This window comes from Pantherophis guttatus, chromosome 5, assembly GCF_059756535.1.
Source record: "Pantherophis guttatus breed Tessera chromosome 5, ASM5975653v1, whole genome shotgun sequence".
In the NCBI taxonomy this organism is placed as follows: Eukaryota; Metazoa; Chordata; class Lepidosauria; order Squamata; family Colubridae; genus Pantherophis; species Pantherophis guttatus.
The window spans coordinates 48,093,804-48,121,395 of record NC_142067.1 but is presented as its reverse complement, the minus strand read 5'-3'; the positions used below and the strand labels follow the sequence as shown (position 1 = coordinate 48,121,395).

Below are 27,592 nucleotides of genomic sequence, written 5' to 3'. Positions count from 1 at the left end.
TTATACATCAGTCATGCAAGAAGAGCAAGGTATCCAAAAAGAGAAGCCACCTTCTGGTTGGTGATTCAATTGTAAGGGATGTAATTGTAGGAAATGATATGGAAGGTTGAAAGAGGTCAGGTGTCTGTCAGGTGCTGCTGCCAGCAGAAACAAGAGGTGTATCTTTAAAATAGACAAGAATGCCAGTAAGAAATGTGATGTTGATGTTATTAGACATCTCAGCACAAATGATCTGTCCCCAAAAGATGTACTTTCTATGCAAAATGATTTCCAGAGCTTGGGGTACGAACCCAAGTAATTGGTCATCCTCGGAGTCAATGCTAGGTATTTCAGTTCCTGGAAATCTAGTGAACAATGGTCTACAGGATCAGAATCAGAAGCTTTGTGCAAAGATCTATGTCACAGTGGAAGAATGGTTGCTAGCCAGTGGTGATAGATTGGGAAAGGTTAATAAAGAGAAGAAACTTTCAGGAAGACTCACTATCACCACTACTGTTTGTCACTGCACTGATTCCTTGTCAACAATACTGAATATCATCATCAAATATCAAAAACATCTACCAGGCTATCCTACTTCCTTTGCATGAATGATCTGAAGCTGTAGGAAAAAACACTTGAAGGTGAGAAATATGGGAACCATGCAGATCTTTGCAGAGTGCTATATCAAAAGTATGTCCAATGACAAGAAAGCCTTTCTGGGTTGAACAAATTTGCCTTGTTTACTTGATGAGACTCAGATCAAACCAATCCTGTCACAGGATTGTAGACACTGAAGCAGAGAGGCACTATCTTAAATAATAAAGGCCTTGGGCTATCTTGGTTGTTTATCTGTAGCTATTTCATTGCCTAACTAGGAAACATCATTAGTGCAAGTCAGTTTGAGTCAGTATCTCACACTGATGATATTACCTATTGAAGTAATGAAATGTCTGCAAGAAAACCTCCAAGCTGAGATAGTACCAAGGATTCCACATTCCTTTCTATTGGAACTAGACTTTATCAAGTATCATGTACTGATAAAGGTTTTTTAGCTGATAGGTGAACTCTGACTTGGAACAGAAAGAAAGCTACTATATTGTGAGGCAGCACTAGTCCAATGGCATGGTTAGATTCAACTAACATGCTATTGGACCAGATCCAATAAATTGAATCAATTAGTTGAATTAATTAGTTGGATAAGATTATATCTGGAATACTGCATCCAGTTTTGGTTATTGCATTATAAAAAGGTGTTGAGACTTTGGCAAGAATGCAGAGAAGAGTAGCTAAAATGACTAAAAGTCTGGAGTACTAAAACATATAAAGAATGGTTGCAGGAATTGGGTGTGGCTAGTCTAGAGAAAAGAAGGACTAATGTGACATGATAGCAATGTTCCAATATTTGAGGGGCTGCTACAAAGAAGAGGGGGTCAATTTTCCAATGTATCAGAAGGTAAGACAAGAAACAATAGATGGAAACTAATCAAGGAGAGGAGCAACCTAGAACTAAGGAGGAATTTCTTAACAGTGAGAACAATTGATGGTTTGCCTTCAGAAGTTGTGGGTGCTTTATCATTGGAGGTTTTTTTTTTGTTTTTTTTTAAATTTGATTTATATACCACCCTTCTCCGGAGACTCAGGGCGGCTTACAGTGCGTTAAGCAATAGCCTTCATACTTTTGTATATTTTATACAAAGTCAGCTTATTGCCCCCACAAACTGGGTCCTCAATTTACCTACCTTAGAAAGGATGGAAGGCTGAATCAACCTTGAGCCTGGCAAGATTCGAACTTACTTTAATTGCAGACAGCTGGTGTTAAATTATAGTGCCTTGTCTGCAGAGCTATCCAGGCTCCTTCCTCATTTTAAGAAAGAGACTGGACAGCCACTTGTCTGAAATGGTATCGGGTGTCCTGTTTGAGCAGGGGAGTAGACTAGAAGACCTCCAAGGTCCCTTACAACTCTGTTGTTCCGTATTCTGTAAATTTTGATAACTACCAGTTTCTTTAAACTGTTAGACCGAGTTACCTATTCATTAAAATATATAGCTTTTTCTTAGACACTAATGATTGCAGTTAATTTTTTTTCTTGTAAATTCTAGGTTATATTTTTGTGTATGAAAGAGGATTACTTTTACTGTATTCGGTATTGGTGGTAATAAATTTACAATCACCTGAGCAAAAAAGTTGAGCAGCTTTAATACTGTATTACGAAACTCTTGATACAGTGTGGGTTCAATCTGAAAATAACTATTGTTTAGACTCAGGAGAATCATTTTAAAGATTGATAGGAAAATATTAGAGAAGATTAGTGTAGTTAAGGAAAAAATAGTCATTGTAGTTTGAGGCAAAGAATATCATGCCTCATTAACCTATCAGAATGAGGATATTTTTGCTATGCCAAGCAAAATATGTGGTATATTACACATGGATTTTTCTGACAACAGTTGATAAAGTTTCATATTTGAAGCTAATGTATATGTTTCAGAGTTATGGAATAGAGTAAATGGAATGGTGGCCTCTGGGATTAGGACTTGACGTTATTGCCAGTGAGAAAGAGCATAAGTGAAGGCATTTAAGATTGGAAAAAATAAGTAAAAGAAAAGATGTTAAAACAGAAACTGTAACTCTGGAATTTAAGAAACTTTTATTATACAGCACCATTTTGCCCATAAAACTCTTGACAGGCTTTTCCATTAGAATTCAAAAGAAGGCAAATGTTCATGACCCAGCTTGAAGGAGGAAAATACTATTAACTATAGAGATAAAGGATTTGGTTAAATTTCCTTTATCATAGAAATCTATATAGAATGCTATGTTTCATTTCAGCATGCTATTAATTTATCTAACAGTAACAATGGCAAGAACTGTACTATATGAACAGGAAGTAACACATAGAATTATATTGCAAAGATTTGACACTTGAGTATGTATATATGCATTCTTTTTTTCCCCCTGTTGGGAAGCAAAAGCGGATAAGAGGACTTTTGATTGTTCAACTCTTGGGATTTAGGAAATGTGTACCATTTCAATTTCATGTAGAAAAAATGAAAGAAGCATAATTGATTTTGATTTCATTATACAAAAAGGATCATACTGAGGATTGAAGACAAGGCATAGGGCAGATCATGTGACATACACAGTTTCATCCTTCAGCAACTGCCATTCTTTAAAACTCTCGGTAGCTGAGTTGCCTAACTCAACAACCTGAGTTGCAGAGAAGTGCCACTTTTGTCTTGATAACAAATACAATACTAATTATTCTATAGTAATTATTATTCAGAAGACATATCTCTTGCAAATATGATGTATGTTCTAAATATACTGGATACCAATTACACTGTAGATTTTTATTAGTGGAATCTGAAGACTGAAATGGCAACCAAGTTGCAATATTTAGAACATGGGAGGGAAAACAATGGCTTTTTGATGACTTGTGGACTTCAACTCCCAGAATTCCTGAGCCAGCCAGGCCTTCTGATTTTAGAACATTAAAAAAAGCTCAAAAATTCCTTAGAAATAATTAATATTCTGTGAACATTTTACAATGAAAAGGTAATAGTGAATCTTTTAAAAGCATAAACTAATCTTTCATTAAAACTGTGTTTATATATTTCCCAAAACTATTAAAATTGTCAGGAAGTGAAGAAGGAAAAGGGAGACATCTTAGGCACTGGGTTGAATAGGGACCAAAGTATAAGAAACAAAGTGATCTGTAGAAATTATATTTTCAATTTGATCTGTATGAGAGGATAATTGTTTACTGCTGAGAACATTTTCATTTAGTGTAATGATTAAAGTAGTAGACTAGAAACTGGGAGACTACAAGTGTCAGTCCCACCTTAGGCATGAAAGCCAACTAAGTGACTTTGGGCCAATCACTCTGTCTCAGCTTACAATGTTGTTTTTGTGGAGAAAATAGGAGAAGGAAGTAATATTAAGTATGTTTACTGCCTTGTGTTTTTTGTAAAAATAAGGGTTGAATAATATATAAAAAATGTGTGTTTCAGATCAGTAAGATATTTTTCCAGGAATTAAACCATTAGCAAATATCCATCGTGTGCAAACTAAAAGGTAGGTGCAATGGGACCAGTTTTCTAAAGATGAATCAAGGAAACTAGTATAAATAAAGTGTAAGTAAATGTGCCCTCAGATTACATTGAACTCCTCCTACAGGCACAATGGGCAAATCTATGCAGTTTTCTCACACTACAGAAGCAATCATGGATCATAGGATTGGAAGGGACGCTGGATATCTTCTAATCCAGCCCTTTGCCCAAGGCAGGATTCTTCACATCTTATTTGACAAATGAATTATTTAATCTTTTCTGAAAACTTCCAGCAATGGAGCACTCACAAGTTCAGGAGGTAAGTAGTTCCAATGCTTAATACCTTTCACTCTCAGGCAATTCCTCCTTCTTTCCATATTGGATGAGCTTCAACCCATTGTTTCTTGTTATATCCTCAGATGGAACAGAAAATTAATTGATGCTGTCTTCCCTGTGACAGCTCTTCAACTGGTGGAAAACTGCTATCATGTTTTCATTCAGCCTTCTTTAATTTAGTTCCATTAGCCATTCTGCCTGCCTTACAACCTATCACCGGGACACTGTAACCTACAGTATCTTTCCCTCCCATAATGCCCCAATGTTTCCTTGCAGTCCTTCGGCCTGCTTCCCACCCCACTGGGTCCCACCCCATCATCCCCACCTCTACCATGGCTTAGCCACATACTTTTCTGTAGATCTCCTCCAGGAAGCAGCAAATCAGCCATCCTACATGAGGCTGCATAGTGCCGTCCTGGATGTGGGCCCCATTTCAGAGTGGTCTCAATTCATTGCAGCCATTTCCAAAATGGCACCTGCTTTCAGCATAGCACTATGGCACTATGTGGCCTCTATAATGTATAGGGGGATATATATATATATATATCTGCTCAAGACAATACATCACAGAACTCAGGATGTTACAACACAGCCAACTACCCAGGATGTTGCAGCACAGGACTCAGGATGCCACAACACTAGAGCTCAGGATGCTACCACACAACCCATTACCCAGGTCGTTACAACACAAAAGACTAATGGGCACACAGCTAGGACCTCGGCCACACAGGATGTTATGAAACAGCTGACTAATCTGCAAACATCAACTCCATCTATTAATCAAGATGTAACAACACAGCCAACCAACCTGCTTACAACAACAAAGCCAGCACTCCCCACCTCCCCACCAGTATTTATAGAGAGATGGCATCTCCGATCACGCTTTGCTCGCACAAGCATGAAGCCGAAGACACCAGCCTGAAGACGACCAGTGGGACCTCGTCGAAACGTCGCCAAGATGCTCTCAATCTTACATGGGAAAAGACCCAATACGCCAAGACTTTATAGATAGATAGATAGATAGATAGATAGATAGATAGATAGATAGATAGATAGATAGATATGTATATGTATATGTATATGTATATGTATATGTATATGTATATGTATATGTATATGTATACATGTATGTATGTATATTCTGAGGTTTTCGCGGGTGTTTGTATGTAGGTCTTTGGTTATTTGGGTTTTCTCCCACATAAAATTGGAAGTGTCTTGGCGACGTTTCGACGAAGTCTCATTCATCATCTTCAGGCTGGTGTTTTCGGCTTCGTGCTTGTGCAAGCAAAGTGTGATCGGAGATGCCGTCTCTCTATAAATACTGGTGGGGAGGTGGGGAGTGCTGGCTTTGTTGTTGTAAGCAGGTTGGTTGGCTGTGTTATTACATCTTGATTAACACAGCCGACACAGCTAACCAACCTGGTTAGGTTGGTATATATATATGACCAAATATATATATATTTGGTCATATATATATATGTATAGTATAGTATAATATATTATATTTTCTAAACTATGTACAATTACCCTGACTACATATTTAATTTCAAAAAGTTAACTTTTAGCATTGGATATTAATATAAGCACTTGTCCTTGATACTATAATTATTTGCTACCTGAATTTTTGCTCTTTTCTGATTCTGACTCATTTACATAACTCTATGCATAAAAGATGATTGTTTAGAAATTACATACTTGATTCACCCCTACGTAATGTATTTCACCTTGATTTTTTTTCCTTTAAAATTTATTTAAAGTAGGACTGTATTTAAGCACATTTTCACTTACTGCTTCCCTTCTAGGTTCTCATGTTACACCCAGTCCCCAGTTCTGCAAAATAAAGGCCTTACAACTGCAAAGGTAATAGATTTATGAGGCGCTGAATGATACTGGTTGTGTAGCTTTTTACAGAAAGCCTTTTCAGAAAATGAAAAATAAAAGTTAAAGGTAGTAGTTAAACCATTAATGGTGTTGCATGATAGAAAATGATAATTATCCCTCTGTGAATAAATTAAAACAGCTGATTACTTCAATTATCTGTTCAATCTATAACACAATCTAATCAACGAGACATAAAAGAAGTATTGCTATTGAAATGTTCATTATAAGAGCAATTGTACTGAATGTCCGTATGGGTATGTGTTTCCATATGGAAATGCTCCTACAGATGATATATAAATACCAAACAAGAGTAGCATAGAAATTTCAACATTGAATATTAAATAGATCCATACAAAATACTTAAATTTTATGCCTGAATGTAAATAAGTTATACGAATCAGAATACTCTGAAAAATCTTAATGCCGGATATGAATGAGTTACGCCTCCGAAAATTGTTTGTTTGTTTACATTAGTCTTTGATCCAGAAAACTATTTTCATAACAAATGTTTAAGTTTAGTTTCTCACATTTAAAATGGCGACAGCTGTAGTTTAATTTGTTTTCTAAGCAAAATAAAGTAATAATTGTAAAAAAAAAACAAGCTAAACACTAAATTACACAGAGGATGAAAATTTCTTCGAAACTTAAAATTGAATTTCTAAGTTATATTATTTTAAACAAAGACCATCTAGTTAGCTGCTGCATTGTGCTGCAAGAAGGTCACAAAAACTGACTACAAATAATGGCACAACAAAATAGCAACAATGGCGCATTGGGGAACTGGAAGAAATTACAAGAACCTGCAAATAGAAGTAGAACAACTGTGGCAAAAAGAGAGAGAAAAAGGAGTACCAACAATAATAAGTACTTTGGGTGCAATCCAAAACATCTGAACATCACTTGAACACATCACCATAGTCGAAATCACCATTGGTCAATTGCAAAAGGCAGTTTTATTTGGAATAACTTATATCCTGTGCTGATACTTTTAATATTATCAAAATCTGCCCATCCCAGGTCCTTGGGTAAAAATGTTGAATCCAGTTCTAAACGTCTGGTTGACTGTGCATTAACCCATAATATCCAAAGTACTACTGGAATTGAATATATTGTTCAATATGTAGGCGTTTTATTTTACAACTGTAATTAACTTTGTTCATGTCGACTAATGAAACTTAAGTGGAAATCTCTATGTTCTTGATTAGGAACTCTCAAAGAAATTATCCTACTTTTCTACCTAATGTGATGCAAGAAAATTTGCTTCCAAAAGATAAGAGAGGTTAGAGAAAATTTATGAGCTATTGTATGCTGTATGTTGCCCACGGGAATATTTTATAAAGTTTGTTCGTTGGTTTATTGGGTGATTCTTCTTTAAGGCAATATTTTAAATGTAGAAGTAAATGTAAAATTAAACAGGTCATAATTTTATTAAATAATCAGGGCTTTTACACATTAGCTATTAAGATGATTTGTGATGGTGAAAATTTTTCAGCTGCAATGAGAAATTCAACAATAACATCCCAAGGTGTCCCTTCAGTGTTACAATGCTCAACTAAAGCTGCATTAAAACCTCATCTGTTATCTTTATAATGATAAGCAAATAAATGCATACATAAATACTGTACATTGGACTGCCATACAATACCTACTGGTTATCCCATATTTTTGTATCTATAAATAAACTTCCTGGTCTTACCTGCTCTGGCATTTGAATGTCCTTCTCTATTTTAACTTAAATTAGTAAAGAATTTGCAATTGGTATATTTTTATTCCAAAACATTCACACATTTTTTTTCAAACTGGCAACTCTTGTGTGCCTCTAAAATCCTAATATTCCTCAGAGAAGTAAATACCTTGTATTTAATTCCTGAACAGATTATATGTTCTCATAAAAGCTTTGTATGATATTTTAAATATCAGAGATTCCCAGGAGCAAAAAGCAATAAATTGTTGTCATTTCTATTGCCCCTTTGATAATGTCCTTTCCAAGTTACACTGTCTAAATAGTTGTTGTATTCATCTATTTATCCCAGTTCATGGGATGGGGGATTAATCTGCACAGTATGTTAAAGCAAATTCCCATAAAGCTAGAGTTTCTAACATTGTGTTTCTAAACATATTTCTCTAACATAGTTTCTAACATCTTTTTTAAGATAAGACCACAGGCATCAGAAAAAATAAACTGGTGTGCTCTTTGATCTCTAGAATAATGAGTGCAGCTATCACTATCAATCCTGATTTTTTTTCCCTAACAAATTGAATAGTATAATCATTAGATTTTTATTAACATTTCAGATCTCTCCTTTTCTATAATGAGGACAGCAGCGTGCCAATAAAATTAAAAAAGCATTTATACTGAACAAAGTCTTCCCAGTGAATCTAAAACAGATGATTTCATTCTGTTCTTATATATAAATATATGCTAAGAAAATAATATTCTAGCATTTGATAACCTGTCAACAATCAAATAGTTTTTATCATATATTTTGAAGCATATATTAGAATATATATTTATAATGTATTTTATATATAAGCAATACTTTGCTTTCTCTTCTGATATTATAAAACTTTTGCTTTCACATATTACTCATTGGGAAACAAATCAAAAGAATGTTGACTTCCCCAGAGTCTTCAGATTTTTTTTTTAAATGAAGCAATTATTTTCTAGTGCATCAAACTGTAGCAGAAGAAGCAGAGTAAATGGAAGAAATAATCCATACGGAAAAAAGTATCTGCTTCTGAATCTAAAAACAGCTTGAAAATTATAGTGGAAAAGTTTATCTATGAACTAATTTATCAATATTTCTATCTAATTTAGTAATTATTATTTATTATTGCACTAGGTGAAATAATTATCTGTTCAATACAAATTTTTAAAAGACTGTGACTGTTTATGAGTCATCTGAGAAGCAAGGTACTGTATCTAGAAATGATGGAAGACTTTAAGTTAAGGATTCAAACACGAAGGACAAAGAGTTATATCAAATTCACCTACAAAAATTTACCTTGCGGCTGACTATGTATTTTCTTGTAAGCGGAGTCCAAAACTGATGCAAAAAGATAAGCATAGTAAGGTCCATTAGAAAGTGAATTACATTCCAGATCTTTAAGAGTGAATTTCTGGCCCAGGAATATTGAAAGGCTGTCTAGACTTTAGTATCTTCAGTATTGACTACTATCTTATTTTTGTATAAATTTTAAAAAGTGTTTAATATACAGTATATGAATACAGGTAATCCTTGATTTACAACAGTTCATTTAGTGACCATTCAAAGTTATAACGACACTGAAAAAGTGACTTAGGATCGTTTTTCAGTTACAACCATTGCAGCATATCCATAATCATGTAATCAAAATTCAGATACTTGGCAACTGGTTCATATTTATGACTGTTGTTATGTCCCAAAGTTCAGTGATCACCTTTTGTGAATTTCTGACCAGCAAAGTCAATGTCAACTTTCCAACTAGTGAACACAAAATAAGGAAACATTCTCAAAAGCTTTGAATTCCCAAAACTAAAACTTTATTGGATACACCATTTTGGTACTGAAGAAACAAAACCAGCTCTGGTTTTCCCACACAAATACTCGCCTAGTTAAACAATAGCTTCCTTTTCTCCCCACCCCTGGGTGATCACATTATGAGACATCCTTTTCTTATGGGAACAGTCCATCTCTTTCTCCAGCACCTGCAATGGTGACCTTGATGGTTGCCAAGCTCTCACAATTTCTGCATATAATCTCAGCATTGTATTTCCCCCTTCCCTCCCCACCAGTTCATTGGCAAGTTGAAAAGTATTAAGGTTTGAAAGAAGCAATGTGGTTCAATCTTGACAGTCGATGGGGAAACCAGATTCATTTAAGAACTGGGTTACTAATTTATCAATTGCAGTGATTCACTTGACAATTTTGGCAAGAAAGGTCATAAAATGGGGCAAAACTCACTTAACAAATGTCTCACTTACCAACAGAAATTTTGGGTTCCATTGTTGTTGTAAGTTGAAAAACCTGTAGTAAGTATGCATTTAAATTTATTGAAAATGTTGTTTAACTTTGCACCATGAAGAGATTGTGGTAGCTTCTGTTCACATAGGAATTTATTGAAATTTTGACCAGAGTTGATTAAACTTTAGATAAATTCTTAAAATGTATGTATCATTCAGGGGAAAGATGACAGTTTGTATTTCATAGGATTTAGAATAAGAACTTGATACTTTTTCAAGAGCTGTTTCCTTTTAAATAGTATATATTCCAATATATAGTATTATGTATACTATTTTTTTATTCCTTATTCACTCTAATTGATTTCAGATTGAATTGAATCAGGGTGATTCATACAGGCCTTTCAAAATATAAGTTCATGTTCAGAGTATGGCTCTCATCTAAATGAAATTGTTTCACACATGATATGTTTGAAAAGCTCAAGTCAAATTATTAAAAAAAAATTTAAATGATAAATAGTAAGGGGATAGTGATAAATGCTTTTATGTTAAAAGATAGAATTAGAATGATGATAATTTAAGAATGTTTGGGACTATATAACTGTTATGCAACATGTAACTTTTATGCCCCCCCCCAAAAAATCAAGAATGAGAATAAAGATACTGTAGATAAGCAGTTTTATTAAACAAGGATAGTAAAAAGTAAATGCCATATAAGAAAAATAATATTTAGATAAGTAGACTATTATAACTGTCATAATAAGAGCCGTGGTGGCGCAGTAGTTAGAATGCAGTATTGCAGGTTAATTCTGCTGATTGCCGGCTGCCAGCAGTTCAGCAGTTCAATTCTCACTGGCTCAAGGCTGATTCAGCCTTCCATCTGTCCAAGGTCGTTAAAATGAGGACCCAGATTGTTGGGGCAATATGTTGATTCTTAGAGAGGACTGTAAAGCACTGTGAAGCGGTATATAAGTCTAAGTGATATTGCTATAATCTGTAAAAAGGCAAAAGAGAGAAATGAAAGTAGATTAAGAAAATACTTTGCTATCAAAATTTATGGTAATATCCTAAGTCTATGTCATTTTCTGTACTGGAAAAATTCAAAAGCCTTTAAATTAGGAATTTTTGAATAACTTTAATAAGGGTGTGCAAAATATTCATAGGTAATTTAGAAAATCTATATAAGAATCACACTGATATGATTTTGGGAAGACTCTTTTGTTAACATAATATTTTGCTGAATGATTTGCAAAGCTCTAGAATTTACCCTGCTATTCTGTCTGTCTGTTTGTCTGTCTAGTATTTTAACAATGCAGATGAGTGGGATTTTCTGCTTTTTTAAGAAAAGACTTTGAGGAACTGGATTTTGGTCCACTAAAAAATTATATCTGTATGCAAAAATTGCATTCCAAATAACTGCTAGAACTCCTTTTGTGTTTTAACATTAGTAAAAATGTCATAATGTTAAATATTAATTGGAAAAAAATTATCCTGAGAAATATATAGGCCAATGTATGTACTGCAGTTAAGCTGTTTAAGAAAATATTTCAAAACATTTAAAGGAAATATTTGTGAAATAACGTTTTCCCCATAAAGTGTTGCTATAATGTCCAGATTTTTTCAGCTGCTTAAAATACTGCATCAACATTTTTTACTAATTAAAACAAACAAACAAAAAACAAGTAAATGATTCCCTTAAAGGTGAAAGAAGTTTATTGTTCTTCTTAATGGCCTGAAAGATATATAACATTCTAGATTTTTTGTTATATATATCATATACCAATGATGGCTAACCTTTTTGCTGTCGTGTGCAAAAGCAGAGGGAGCACAGGGGAGTCACGTGTGCACGTGGCCACACCCATAATTCAATGCCCCCGCCCCATGCATGCGTGTGTGACCCCCCCGCACTCCCCCCACTTTTGGCATGCGACAGCAAAGAAATCACCAGTAGGCCCAGTAGGCCCATTTTTCGCCCTCCCCAGGTTCCAGAGGCTTTCTTGGAGCCTGGGGAGGGTGAAAATGGCCTCCCCCACCCACCCGGAGGCCCTCTGGAGGCTGAAAATGACCCATTTCGCAACTTCTGGTGGGCCCGGAAGGCCAAAAAATCAGCTGGCCAGCACGTGCATGCGTGCTGGAGCTGAGCTAGGGCAATGCTCGCATGCCCATAGATATGGCTCCACATGCCACCTGTTGCACGTATGCCATAAGTTCGCCATCACAGCCATATACCATATAGAATTATCCTGTGTACATTTCTTGAGGTTCTGTAATTTCACTAAATATTTCTTATATACAGTATAATATGTACAGTCTTGAAAATAAATATCTCAGTTGAATAGTAATTATTAACAAATACAGTATGAGAGAACCCTGTCTGCATTTTGGAACCCTTGTTCAAATGCAATACTGGCAAGATAAATAAGCACTTAGCTGCCAGCTGCCTGCAATTACTGCGAGTTCAAATCTCACCAGGGTCAAGGTTGACTCAGCCTTCCATCCTTCCGAGATAGGTAAAATGAGGACCCAGATTGTGGGGGAAATAAGCTGACTTTGTATAAAAAAGAACACTGCTTGGGGGGGCCAAAAGCCCTACTAAGAAGTTATATACAAAAGTATGACGGCTATTGCTTAACGCATTGTAAGCCGCACTGAGTCTCCGGAGAAGGGCGGCATATAAATCAAACAAACAAATAAATAAATAAGAATAATTACAGTAGTTGTTAAGAACTGCATTTGTGTTTTTTAGACATTATAAGACAATTTTATGTAACTCTGCTCTCATGTCATTAACTTCTGGATAACATCCTGCACTAATAAGAAAATACAAAATGAATAAAGACAACATAATTTTTACTTTGTTTGCATTTGTTGTTCTTTTTGGATTTTTTTTTTCCTGACTAGAATTCAGAATTCATATTCCAGGTATAACCTTCACTCTGTATTTACTGAAAACACAGTAATAGAAGACTAGAGATAATCATATAAATGCATATTTGCATTCATTATGCAGATGATGCAGAATCATAGGGAAGTGAAGATGTTGATATGGATAGTAGGTCTGGCTGATAAAATATACATTCTCAATGCACCTCTAAGATTATTATTCAACATTTCTTTTATACTACGTTAGGAAGCCTCTGCCCAATGACTTCAGTGGGCCACCTTTTATTTTGCAATTAATGGGTGTCCCTTATTCATTTGTTCAGTATATTTATATGCTGCTTCACATGCTAAAGCATTCAGAAATCCTTCACCAAACATATTACATTAAAACATTATTTATTACATTACGATCATGCATCTACTGAAAAGATGGGAAGAGGATAAAGAAAGAATATTCCAAATTATGTACTATTAATTCCTGAATGGGTATTCCAAAGGTGCCAAACCATGGGTTCAGAAGGCTGGTAAGGAACCTTAAGACAAGTTCTAACAACTCCCTTCCCCCACAAGCTACTTCCCCCCCCCTTTCTAAAGGAGTGAAATTCCATTTACAACAGGTAAATCATGAAAAAACACCATAACCATTACCTGAAGTAAATTCCCCTCATCTAGCTGTATTGACTGAGCAGAGGGCCAGAAAATCTGTGATAGAGTAGGGACCTATATCCAGATCTTATAAATAGACAGTAATCCAATACAAGTGGACCACACACTCTGCTGCATAGCTTAGAATATATTATATAAAAAGAAGTATTCTAGCTGACCCAAATCTAACTAATTTTATCTCTTTATCCTTTGAAATCTACATTGGTGGGTCTTCAATGCCTCTAGCATTGCATTTTCTAGAACTATTGATAATAAAATCCTCACCCATCTTAAAAAGCTTTCTTGAATTGCTTTTTTTTTTTTTTTTTGAAGTCTTGATTACTATGTGTTAGGCCTGATTGTATTCACCAAAGCCACTCTCATGGCAATTATAAACCACTTCTGCTTATCATAAAAGGAACCGCAGTGCACTTAGAAGTAATTATATCAATGGCCTATTGTATTTCTATTTCTTCATTCCAAAGATGGAGAAGAGCATTGACAGGATCGCTCTTTCTGACTTCTGAAAATTTCCTTAGTGACTCTTGGAGCATTCACGAATGTAAGTTATAGCCCCGTGATGGCGAATGCAGAGCCCTCTCTGCTGGCACACATGCCGTCGCCCCAGGTCAGATTTCCATGGCATTTCTTTCATGAGCTTCTGTTTCCCTGCAAACGATGAAACAGAAGCTTATGAAAGAAAAAGATCTTACTTCTTGCTGCGCTGCCGGTGTTGGAATGTCCCACATCCTCCCGGCCAGCTGATCTTTGGGTCTCTGCTGCGCATGTCCGTGCATGCACCTGCGCACCTTTCCATTTCGGCATGCATGCATGCACAGTTTGGGCACTCAGTGTTTAAAAGGTTCACCATCACTGTTGTAGCCCAACTGAACGGATTCTGCCAATTTTGCAAATGTGTCAAGTTTATCTCTTTGAGTACTTTTGTTTGTTTTCAGAATATCTTCACCACTGACCAGAATGATGAAGGCTCTCAGGCTAATGTCTAATTTTGACAACTTTAAAGACATATGGACTTCAAGTCCTGGTTGGCTGGAAAATTCTGGGAGTTGAAGTCCAGATGTCTTAAAGTTGCCAAGATTGTAAAACACTACTCTAGATACCCAATCTTTTTTATATTGAGGCACAAACCAAAATTGTTTAAATGCTTATTTCATGTGTGGATAAAACACTGCAGTTCTTCCCTCATGGTAGCTATGAGCAAGGTCGAGGGGGCATGTGAAGCAAGCAAGATGGTATCTATGAGGAGAATAGCAGTAGTGATAATACTAATCCTTATAAATATTATAAGAAAGTTGTCAGAAAGCCAGGTGGCACATTACACAGGTATTCCTCACTTAACATCAGGTTGTTTAGCAACTGTTCAAAATTATGAAGAATCTCCAAAAGGTATTTATGACCCAATGCTGAAGTTCCATTGGCCACACTCTCACCCTCCCCCATGGTCACATGATAGCATTTTGAGCACTTAGCAACTGGCTTATCTTTATGGCCATTCACAGTGACATCACATGACCATGTTTTTTTTTTTGCCAGTTTCTAGCATTTAGTTCTGGTTTCTGTCGAAAAAAAAAGCATTAGATAAAATGGATTTGCTTAATAACATAGCATTCATTAACTACCACCTCAAAAAAGTCACAAAATTGTGCATGGCCGTGTGATGATCTGCTCAATGATCCCAATGATTTTTACTGTAATTCTGGGATCAACTAATGTCATAAGTTAAGGATACCTGTATTCAGCTGTTACTATTAATATAAAGCATCTGGATCCATTTTATGACTAGGTCAGGCACACCATGTTCACTTAGCCCAGAGATGTCAAACTCACATTGTCACGACAGCATCACGTGATATATTGGGACTTTTTTCCCTTTCACTAAACTGGACATGGGCGTGGCCAGCATGTGACCCATCCGGCCATGGGCCGGGGGTTTGACAGCCCTGATTTAGCCCATACCATAACAGCTGATACAGAACATGGTCCAAACCTTTTATACACACCCACACACACCCATGAATGAATTCTCCTTTGGTACCAAGGATAAATGAGTAATAAGCATATGTAGACAGTTCCAAAATTTTATGTTCTTTAAGCAGTGAATCTATTAATTTATAGATGAAGTGCTTATCTATACTTAACAGAAATCAGGGGGTTCCAATCATTTTGGAATAATTTTTAATGATGAAAATAAATATCAAAACTTTAAAACAATTACAATTACAGTACAGAAGTTTCTTGAAGTTTGCAAAGGTTCTTTCCTTCTTACATTTGTTAGTCTTATTCATTTCAGATTCTTTCTTCTTTATACTGCAGATTCCCATGGAGAATTAAGCTCCTGTTATTTAGCAGTTTTTCAATTATAATATATTGCAAGTAGAACAGGAGCTTACATAATATTAGAGTTAACAAGAAAGGGAAAAAAGAAACAGAAAAAGATGTAAGAGCCCCAAAGTAAATGGAATCAATGACTAATTTAAAGGATTACATGTAATTGGAAAGCACTTAGATTACTACACCTGAACTCTCTAAAGCAGCTTAGGAAAATTAATTCTTGATATTTCAGAGTGGGTTTTCACTTAAATTGAAACATAGTCCAGTCATTTCTAATCTGTTGAATGTGCAAGTGCAGTGTATATGAAACCTGTGTATTGTTTATTAATTAATACATTAAATATCCAACCTATCAATAAATATAATGCATTTTTTAATTTCCACCAGAATAAGTAGCCAAATTATAATGTAGATATCATAATGTGTTCTAAAATTTAGTAAAAATAAACTACCACAGCAAAGATATGATGGACAGCTCCTTTGTATTCAATTTAAAGTCGGAAAGGGCAAATCCAAAAATCTTTGCAAGAAGTGGGGCAGGAAACTTTAAAAATTGGAAGTAGGAAAAATAATTGACAATATTCTGCCACATTTAGTCTGTTGATAATTCTTACAATTCCTATTGTTCGACTGGGCTTTCTGCTGCTGCTGTATTTCCTGAATCAGAAAATTGGTATTTGAAAATGGTATATAAAATCAGAAAGCTGGATTTGCATTTGCCAGTAATGAGTTGGTAGAATTTTTCTATTATTTATTGGAGCTGGCATATTTTACAGTAAATGTAATTGGAGACTAAGATTTGTGGAAGTCATTCAGTATTCTTAAGCATAGATAGTTGTTTTTTATCTCTCATTTTCCCCACTATATTGATCTACTGTTTTTAGCTGTATATGCAGGTTTATTGTCCATCTTTTTATTCTTCAGAATCTTTGATATAAGCTTTTTTTAAAAAGAGAGAGAGCATGTCTGTAATCAAAGATTTATTTTCAGTTCACTTCACAGTTCTTTTAGAAGACCTTATGAACCAAACTCTTGCTCTTATTTAATTCCACAATTCCTTGAATTTTTGAAATCCAGATATGTTCGCAGATGAGTCAAAGAGAGCAAATTACAAATGCATTTAACAAGTATTAGAAGGAAGCATCATAAATTAGGAAGAAGTATAAATATCCATAGAATAAAATAAAATATAAAATAATGTCTCCCAAAACCTTTTTTCAAAAGTAATTTATATATGTATCTAATTAATAGCATTTGTAGACTATGTGCTAGAATTATGTAGCATTATTATATACCTGCTTGATCTCCTGCAGAGCATAGTTGTCGCACAAAACAAATACATAGTATTACCTATGGTTACTAGCTTTACATATAAGTACCATCAAATCCCTAAACCAGGGGTGGGCAAATGTGGCCCTTTTACAACTTGTGGACTTCAACTCCCAGAATTCCTGAGACAGCTTGACTACATTTGCCCACCCCTGCCCTAGACTATTTAGCTGAAATTTCAAAGCATTTTTGAGTGGTGTACATGGTTCTGTACATGTTTTAGGATTCAGGTCTGCACAATTCTAAATAGAATGTTGAGTGAATAGGCAAGAGAAAGGATACTGCAATATAGGATTAAAATGATCAAAGGATATAAATGATTCATTAAAGAATTAGGAATGGTTTAAATGGTCAGGGAATAGAATGGTTAAAATTACTTTTGCATATATTTTTATTTCAGACTGGGAGATACCATCAGAAGATTCATTTAATTCAGTCTTGCCATAAATCTATATTTTTAAGATAATAAAGTTCTGGAAATAAAAATGAGTACACTTAAGGACAGTTAATGCACTTAAAAAAGTTGAGGAGAGATGTCATTTCAGACATCTGAATGATTTATATAATAATCTTTATCTTTTCTTTTATGTACACTGAAAGCATATGCACCAAGACAAATTCCTTGTGTGTCCAATCACACTTGGCCAATAAAGAATTCTATTCTATTCTATTCTATTCTATTCTATTCTATTCTATTCTATTCTATTCTAGTCTAGTCTAGTCTAGTCTAGTCTAGTCTAGTCTAGTCTAGTCTAGTGTTATGTACTCAATTTTGTTAATCCGTGGCACTGAGCTATTTGAAAACTGTTGTTAAAATACCAACAAGGTTGGATAACATCAAGATAGGAGGAAAAGAGGAGGAGAAGGAGGGTACTGTAAAGGTAAATAACCGGTTTGTCAATAAATTTTATGTATATGTATATATGTGTATATATGGATAACATATACATATCTGGGATAGCAAATATAATGTGGCAAAAATGAATCATTCATTGAAGAATTTATGTTCATCAATCTAAATTTTACAACAGAATAAAGACTAAATTAGTTCAGAGGAGCAAGGATAATTACTGCATTTTATAATTATGACATAAAAACTAGTCAATTAAACTTTGGTTTCAGGAGCAGATATATGAGACTTACTTTTGATTATAAACAACTAAAGGATAGTTTGTTTATATAGCTTTGAAGGAGGTTAATGACTTCTAGTCGTTACAAAATAAAAGATGATGACACTATAAAATGTAAAAATATTTGGTCCATATTTTTTTTAAAAAAAGAAAATAAGGAAAGCAAACAAAAATCTTTTTCATTTTCATTAACTTAATGATTTTATTATGTAATATATATTATATATTTATAATGTATATTTTATTATATAATATTAATGTTATTTAATTTATTAATAATAAATTTCAAAATATGGATTTGAAATATCAAAGGTGTATCAACAAGGTAACATTAGAGAAACTTTTTAGATCGGGTAAATATGGTAGAAATGTGATAGTCATACCTTAGCAAGAATTGGACAAATTTGACTGACATTGTAATTAATAAATTAATTAGTATGCTAATTAACAATAAACTGAGTAACTTGGATCTTAGGTGGATGTGGAACTGTACCCCACAGTTCTTCATCAAATTGGATGGAGATAATAACTGTGTTTATCTCAGTTATCTACTTATCTACTAACTGTGTTAACTTCTGGAAACAGCACATTTCATTATTATAACCTCACAAAATAGAAGATATTCTTTACATATTTGTAAAAGGACAAAATACTATGGAAAAGGATCTTAGAAATGGAGCTGATTAAATAGGAATCAGCTGATTGGGGAAAAAAATCCTACAACTAATTTGAAACTGAAACTGGTTACCAAGGAATATAACACCCCCCCCCCCCATTGCTGAATGTCTTTAAGGAAAAGCTACATGCACATATGTTCACATTGTTTTAACGAATTCCTTTTCTGATATTAGACTCAATAACCCAGGTTTTACACATATTCTCCCATATATTTACAAAAGTGAAAGCAAATAATTACCGTTGTAATCTGTATGTTCTGTCTGCAGCTCCCAACTTTTCCTCAAATGAAGCAATGAAAAAAAAACCTTAAAAATCTTATCCCATCAAAAATAAAAATAGGGATAAATTCTTCTCTAGAGATTATGATCACTTTTGGAAACATCATTACACATCACAGCTGGAGCCATTATAGTCTTTCACTTGGTATATTCAAACTTCATTTTTTTAAGTGCACCGATTTATCTCTTTCAATCAGCATATTAAAACAAGGAAAAGAAAACAATGAATTCTATAACAAAAACTGAGATCATTTTATAATTCCAGATCTGATGCCAAACTGAACATTTGCACAGGAGAATGCAATTATAAGAACACAAATGACAGGAAGCCAGTGCCTATAAAGAATTCTTCTTGAAGTGTCTCATAGAAAACTGGCAAATGGGTTTAAACACAATGAAATTCATTACTTATAAAACATTAAAATGTAAATATCTACTAGCACTGTGAGATGCTGGAAAATGCCAGAGGGAGGAAAAAAATGTTAACATACTATTCCTAAGGATATAACAGGATATATAAATATAAACCAAATTTGTCCTTATTGGTTACATATGCCTTATTCTTTAATGTTCATTTTTATTTATATACTGTAATTGTAGAATTCATAGAAGAGACTTTGTTGTTTAAAAAGGCAGTGGAACAATAGTAACAGCAGGACCAATTTTTTTTAAAAAAAATATTATTTGATTAGACTTTGAAGATAGAAATTGCTTTCAGTAGTCATATTGTAGGTCCAGAGTTTGGTTTTCTTTTGCTTAATGTCCTTTGATGCTATCTGCTGTTAAAAAATAGTGTATGTCTGATTTATAATTGTTGTTGTTATATTGTATTTACAACTATTATATTTTCTGAATGGCTTTCTGAAGAAGGTGAAATGCAAAATTTGCTTTGAAAAGAAAAAAATATATTGAAATTTAGTTTTAATCATGAGATTAGATTTGGATAAAAATAATGAAATAAAAACTTTTATAACAGATAAAAACTTATAAATTCTATAGAAGAGGCTCTTCCATTATTTGGTTTCACCATGACAAATGGTTCTATTTATAGTACCCACTAGCCTTACATTCTAATATATAGTGGTAGAAGTACCATAAAAAAACAACTATACCCCAAAAGTATATGTTATACCACTTTAAGCTGATCTTCAATAGAAATGATACCAATCCAGAAGAAAAGTTTGAAACTTCTATATTAAATATTTATTTTTCTTATACTAATTTACACACATTTTAACTGGCAATAGTTAGATGACAAACTGTCGTATAAGGACCCATAAGAGACAAAGCAGATATATTAAGAATGATTCATTCAAAATCTTATTCTTTGATAATCACCTGCAGTTCTATGCAATATATTTAAGCAGTTAAAAAACAAAATAACAAAAACCTTCTAGAGTACAGTTCTTTCAGTCTATGTACGTGAAAACTTATCTACTCAGTGAGGCATAGGTGGGAGATATTATTTGTAAAATTCCTCCCATTATTTCCCTGAAGACAGCAAGAAGCTATATTATGTTAGTTGTTGAAGCAAAACAACTGTTTAGGGAGAATTTTTATAAATTGTACTTCTTGCAGGAACAATTTAAATTTAATGGTTCATTAATTGATAGCATACTTAATAGAATTGTTCATAGTACTTTACAGATTATAATTGCCCCCTGTATCAGAGGTATGCATTCATTTTACAATAAGTATATTAAACACAAAGCAGTTGATGAGCCTGCATGCATATAAAAATCTTTATTCCGATGTAACTGATTAATAGAAAGAGAAAGAAAGTAGCCTGCTAAATGTGCATGATCTTTCTTTTATCTAGTGACCTTCTTGGTTTGTGCAATTCCCAAAATATGAGAATTAATTGGTTTCCGCAACATTTATTGTGAAAGCTGTGGTCTGTTTTCTACCTACACAGTTTAAAGTTATTCATTACCAGAATGTATTGAAAGATTTATGATCACAAAGCTTGATAGAAAAGAACCCTGAAAATAACACAAGAACAAAAGAGAGCTTTTATGAAGTTACATTGAATGGTTTGTTGGTTTCTTATTGTATCTCAGTACATACAGAGACATACGTGCACACACACACAGAGATGCACACACACACACACACACACACACACACACACACACACACAGATGCGCACACACATTGATTCAATTATTTACAGACTAAGCAGACTCTGAAAAAAACCTTTCACTTTATTGTTGAAAAGTATTGTTCAAACCAGCCATTGTAGTTTGTTAAACTCAGCTAAATGTGGTTTATTTGATAAAAATGGTTAAACAAACCATCGTTTTTTCAGTCTGCAAACCTAGTCAATGACCTCAATATTCTTCTGTTTATATTCTTCTAGTATATAGTCTGCAGAATTATAATCTGAACAATCTGAAAAAGTGTAGATTTTTAGCTTTTCAATTTTTTAAAATTTTGCCTTCTTTAGTTTTATAAATAATTCAATGAACAAACAATACCCAATACTCCTCCCTCCTCCTATTTCCCCCACAACAACCACCTTGTGAGGTGAGTTGGGTTGAGAGAGAATAACCGGTCCAAAGACATCAAGCTGTCTTTCATGCCTATGACAGGACTAGAACTCACAGTCTTCTCATTTATAGCCTGAGGCCTTAACCATTAGACCAATAGTTTAGAGAAAGCAGTAATAACTATCCTTTCAATAAAACTGCCTCTTTATAGTTTAACAGAAAGTTTCATTGTCTACATTTTTGACCAAATGTTTAATTTGTTTGATGTCACTCCCCTAAACCTTTTTGAGAAATCTGTTAATAGGAAGCGTTTTTCTAGACTTTCTCATATGGAATTTCCACAATCATACACTTAATAATTAAAAGAAAAACTTAAATAGCTGAGTTCAACTGCATTTCAGAAACATTTAAAATATACTGTAAATTAAACATATCAAAAACGTTGCATAAACATCTGAAAGGGGCAGAAATTGTATTGTGCAATGCAAATGAAAATGATCATGCTTTCCACCAAATCAGTAAAGCCTGTGAACACTTAGATAAATAAGACTTGAGCATTCAGTTGTAAGAGGAGGAAAATCTGACTTAAGTAGATAGGTCAGGTTGGGCAAAAACCCGGAGACTCATCTGTGGAGCAGCACAGTGTGGTTTTTCCCCTTTAAGTCTGTATGGTGCCTGTTTCTTTAATAAAAATAGTCAAGTTGTTTTTCTCTGTTCATAACCAGAAGCTGGATACTTTTCTTATTGGATGTCCCAGGAGAAAGGAGAAAATTATCATTCAGAGCCTTGCGATTCAGCAACAGACTTGTTTAAAATGGATTGGATAAAAACTCAAGGAATCTCACTGGATGATCCTGTGGGGAAAGTAACTATTAGAACTCAGGACCAGTATTCGTTTTGAAATTATTATTTTTTTCTGTTTTCCAAACATTGTACGTTATGCTCTTTATAAAGAAACATTAACATTTCAGAGAGAAGCTACTCAGATTGCTTATAATCTTGATCCACATCATCATGAAAGTTAAATGAGTATTCTGTTGCTTAGTTTTACTGCATGCACAGAATCTGAAATGCTCTGATAGATAAAATGAGCCACAGTGGCACAGTGGTTAGAGTGCAGTACTGCAGGCTACTTCTGCTAACTGCCGGCTGCCTGAAATTTGGCAGTTCAAATCTCACCAGGATCAAGGTTGACTCAGCCTTCCATCCTTCCGAGGTGGGTAAAATGAGGACCTAGATTGTTGGGGGCAATATGCTGATTCTGTAAATTGCTGAGAGAGGGCTGTAAAGCACTGTGAAGCTGTATTCAAGTCTAAGTGCTATTGCTATTGCTATGATCTTTCTGAAATGACCAGCCAGAGTATTAGTTTATCAGATGAAGGAAATTCCTTATGGTCCCAGTCCCTTGAACTCAAAGAAAAAAATAAAAAGATGCTGTCCTCTGTGTTAGTCCATGAAAGGCTGTACTGCTAGCAGTTGGTATAAAGTGCTGTAGAATCCATTTTTTTCCTCCAATATACTAATATAGCTGATCTTTTCAAATATTTTCTCATGCTGTGTAGTGCATAAAACCAATGTTTCCTAAAGAAATTAGGGAGCAACTGAATATAATTTTAGAAACATACAATCATGTGTTATGCAGCATATAAATACTGACAGATCACATGCAAAAGCACCCTATTTTTAAAACTAAGTCTTTCATTAGCCTTTTATTTTTTTCTGCCTTATGGTTCTGAACAGAATATGCAAACATCTTTGGATAGCATACCAATAAGGAGCTTTCTCAAACAGAAGATCCATGTGCAAAATAATCATTCTGCTGATGATGTGAATTTTTATCCAACTGTTGATAATACAGTTTTATTTACTAGAAAACACATGCATTTTTGAAACCAGTAGGATTTTAAAACACGAGCCTCTTTAAAACACTGAACTGACAAAATAATATAGGCATGAACAATGTGCCGTGCACAGCTGGTGCTGCTGCCCAAATAAAGGACGGTCTGAACACTGAAATTCATGAATATTTACCATTGTACAATTTGATGTTTTATATTCTGATTTATATTCTGAAATCACTGTCCTATTGTTTGCTTTCTTTTCAGGTATTTTTTTTTCGGGGGGGGGGTGCTTTCAGCACACATATGATGCTAGTTTACTGAATTGTCTGTTGTGGTTGGCTATCATTAGTAGGATGCTATTTGTACCTTTACTAATCTATCTTCATTGTGCTTGTAAGGAACCCTTTTTTTAATGTCACATATATATAATTTTATTTTTATATTTTATTTTATTTATTTATTTAGTCCAATTTATATGCCGCCTTTCTCCGGAGACTCAGGGCACTCTAACCACTGTGCCACTGTGGTTCATTTTATCTATCAGAGCATTTCAGATTCTGTGCATGCAGTAAAGCTAAGGAACAGAATCCTCATTTTTTTTAAATTTGATTTATATTAATAAATCAATATTGATTTATTTAACTTTCATGATGACGTGGATCAAGATTATAAGTAATCTGAGCAGCTTCTCTCTGAAATGTTAATGTTTCTTTATAAAGAGCGTAACGTACAATGTTTGGAAAACAGAAAAAAATAATAATTTCAAAATGAATACTGGTCCTGAGTTCTAATAGTTACTTTCCCCACAGGATCATCCAGTGAGATTCCTTGAGTTTCTATCCAATCCATTTTAAACAAGTCTGTTGCTGAATCGCAAGGCTCTGAATGATAATTTTCTCCCTTCTCCTGGGACATCCAATAAGAAAAATATCCAGCTTCTGGTTATGAACAGAGAAAAACAACTTGACTATTTTTATTAAATGTTAATCACCTTCATCCCTGTTTGGTTAAAAAAGCTAGTTATATACCTGATGAGGAATATATTAAAAAATTAGAAGATATCTAACACCTTAACCTTTAAGCACTAGCTATCTGTAGGTGAATGTTTCATTGGGAAAATGAAAGGGCAACTCTATTCAGTGACACAATATCTGAATTCAAAGGATTGCAAGGTAGTCTTTTAAAATGCTAAGGACTGAAACTACTCTGGCTACATAGATGACTATTTCCTTTTCCTTTTCTGAAGCATCATACCAGACAAATCTTGACGTGGCCTTCCACTTCCCACAATTCTGAATTAAATAAAATGGTTGCAGAAAAAGATAATTAAATTTTAATTGTTAAGCAGTTATAGATGTTTGACTAAATCTTAAGTGTTGAGTTAGCCAATTGCTACATTTCTATTTTCTCTTTCTCTCACTAAATGTTTGGATTTATATAACAGTATGGTTGAATTAATTTCTTTCAAATGACTACTTGGTTGATCTAATTATTTTGATTGTACATTTCACATTTAATTAGAACATAAACTTTGCTTCACACATTATTCTGGTTTAAAGACAAATACTGGAATTTAACTCAAGATAAAGGCTTACAGTAGTAGTAAACACAAAAGATAAGCTAGAAAGTCACTATGTTTTTATTTTTATGTCAACTCATCCCATTCTAGTGTATTTTATTGAAAGCCATCCAGAGAGCTTCATTTATTGGGCAGTTTAAAGAGATAGATAGATAGATAGATAGATAGATAGATAGATAGATAGATAGATAGATAGACAGACAGACTCTATTGATTGCTTTATTCAATGTAACTTAAAGGTAGGAAAACAAAAACAAATCACAATAACTTAAAATAAAAGAGTTAGCTAATCCAAGGAGCTATTGCATGAATAATAAGATAAACATCACTTTTGTACAGACTGCAGCTTTTGTTAGATAAAAATGTCTTAGAACAGAATCAATCTTCAAGCAAGAGAACATAGATGTCTGCAAGGAAGAAGTGATATTACACATCTTGAGTCATCATACAAAGAATTATGGGTTTCATCATTTGAAGAATGATTTAACAATGAACCAAATATCATTTGGAAGTAATCATGATTTCTGTCTTATGAAGAAGAAAAATAGATTCTACACAATATATTGCAAACAAGAGGTATGACCTATGTATATCAAATAAAGAAAGCTGGAATCAAGCTGAATGTGCTTTAGTAATTCCTGTGTTAGAGATTCTGCATAGTGCAGTAAATATATAAAAAACATCAGTGCAGCTTTCAGTTTTTAATACTATGGACATTAAATTAATTAATGGTAATAAGGGGGGAAAAATCCTTTAGAAGTTAAGAATGGATGCTTTTGTGTAAGATATCTTAGTGGAAAATAGAAAAAGGCACCGACTCTTTACACTAAGGGAAAATAAAGAGTATGACATCACTAGAGAGAATAAGAACACAGTAGGACTAGGCTTTCAAATGTTTTTTTAATCTACTGTCCAAAATTTTAAAGGAGCAGTCAACATATAGTAATTTAGTAAAATGCACTATAGTGGATGTAGTGATCTATACGGCTTACAGATTCCTAAATCAAAATTTATCTTTTTTTTCCATTTCTGCATCTGAATGACAAACAAGTTTATATCATAATAGAAAATATTCTATTATATGCTAAAAATAATATACCTTATGTTTAGATTATATGAAATATATATTTCTTAGTTAAATAGAAAAAAATTGGGCTTTCTCCAGCATCTTAGCATTTTTTTAAAAAAAAAATCCGTTTGATTTAAGCAGTTTGGTACAGTTCTACATGTAGTGTATGAATGGGTCACCTATGAAGACTATATGTGTTTTATACCATATCAATTGAATAATGAATATGCATATTTAAAAGCAAATCAGTTGGAGTTAAGAATGCCATAATAATGTTTCAAAATCTTCTCATTTTCTTAAGTTTCTTATGTAAAATATTTCACCGTGCAGTGATATTAAATGAACAACTGCAGATAAAAACTAATTATTTGAAGTAATATTTTCAAGCCTAATGATTTCTTAATTCATTTAAAGCAGATATTAATACATTTTCATACATACACACACACAGTGTGCATGTGTGTGTGTGTATACATACATACATATACATATACTGTACATTCATACACACACACACACATATGTAAGTATATCATGGCTCACATTTCAAAAGAACTGTAATTTTCACATCATTCGAATAATAAATAAATTAATCCATTACAGAGGAAGATATATTAATTTTAGTGTTCAAATGGAAGCGGCCCAAAATCTAGGTTTCTCAATCAGAAATCCTACTATAGGCTTCAGTACCAATCATGCGATTTTAAAAATGCAGAGACCTTGGCCTGTGTTCTCCATTTCACAACAAGTTTGCAGAAATGAAAATATGCATCCTGGCTACAAGTCTATTTTGCAATATAGCCCTAGCCTTTTTTAAAAGAATGAATGAATGAATGAATGAATGAATGAATGAAAGAAAGAAATGAGGAAGAAAAAGAATGGGGTGGGGACGGGAGAGATGATGCTGGAATGAATTTTCATGGATCAATAGGAATGCAAGAAAATTAGCATAGTAAAACAAATTGAGAAATTGAGTATCCAAGTACTCAATTTAAAAGTTATTTTTCCAAGATACCATAGATTATAATTTTTCCAAGTATCTATCTTCATATTTTAGCATTAGTTCTAAATTTTATTATCCAATGTTAACCAACAAATCTGCTTCAGTTCTCCCTTACGCTAAGGATGCAGGTGTC

The 27,592-nt window shown here is 33.8% G+C and overlaps 2 long non-coding RNA genes across 5 annotated transcripts in view; one reads left to right on the top strand and one right to left on the bottom strand.

The window, feature by feature from the left end:
• LOC148113352 (uncharacterized) overlaps positions 1 to 19,713 on the bottom strand; it is a 127,912-nt gene extending 108,199 nt beyond the window's left edge. The window contains exon 1 of the long non-coding RNA XR_015734462.1: positions 19,439 to 19,713. This is a non-coding gene — a long non-coding RNA (uncharacterized LOC148113352). The remainder of the gene's footprint in view (positions 1 to 19,438) is intronic.
• On the top strand, positions 407 to 25,794 carry LOC117670537 (uncharacterized). Of its 4 annotated transcripts, XR_009621066.1 has the most exons (5): positions 407 to 620; positions 3,988 to 4,051; positions 4,154 to 4,345; positions 6,165 to 6,222; positions 25,727 to 25,794. It is a non-coding gene; the product is annotated as an uncharacterized LOC117670537 (long non-coding RNA). The 4 variants fall into 4 exon arrangements; XR_004592660.2 differs by lacking the exon at positions 25,727 to 25,794 and having other exon boundaries at positions 6,165 to 6,389; XR_015734461.1 differs by lacking the exons at positions 3,988 to 4,051; positions 25,727 to 25,794 and having other exon boundaries at positions 4,193 to 4,345; positions 6,165 to 6,389.
• Positions 25,795 to 27,592: the final 1,798 nt, after the last annotated feature.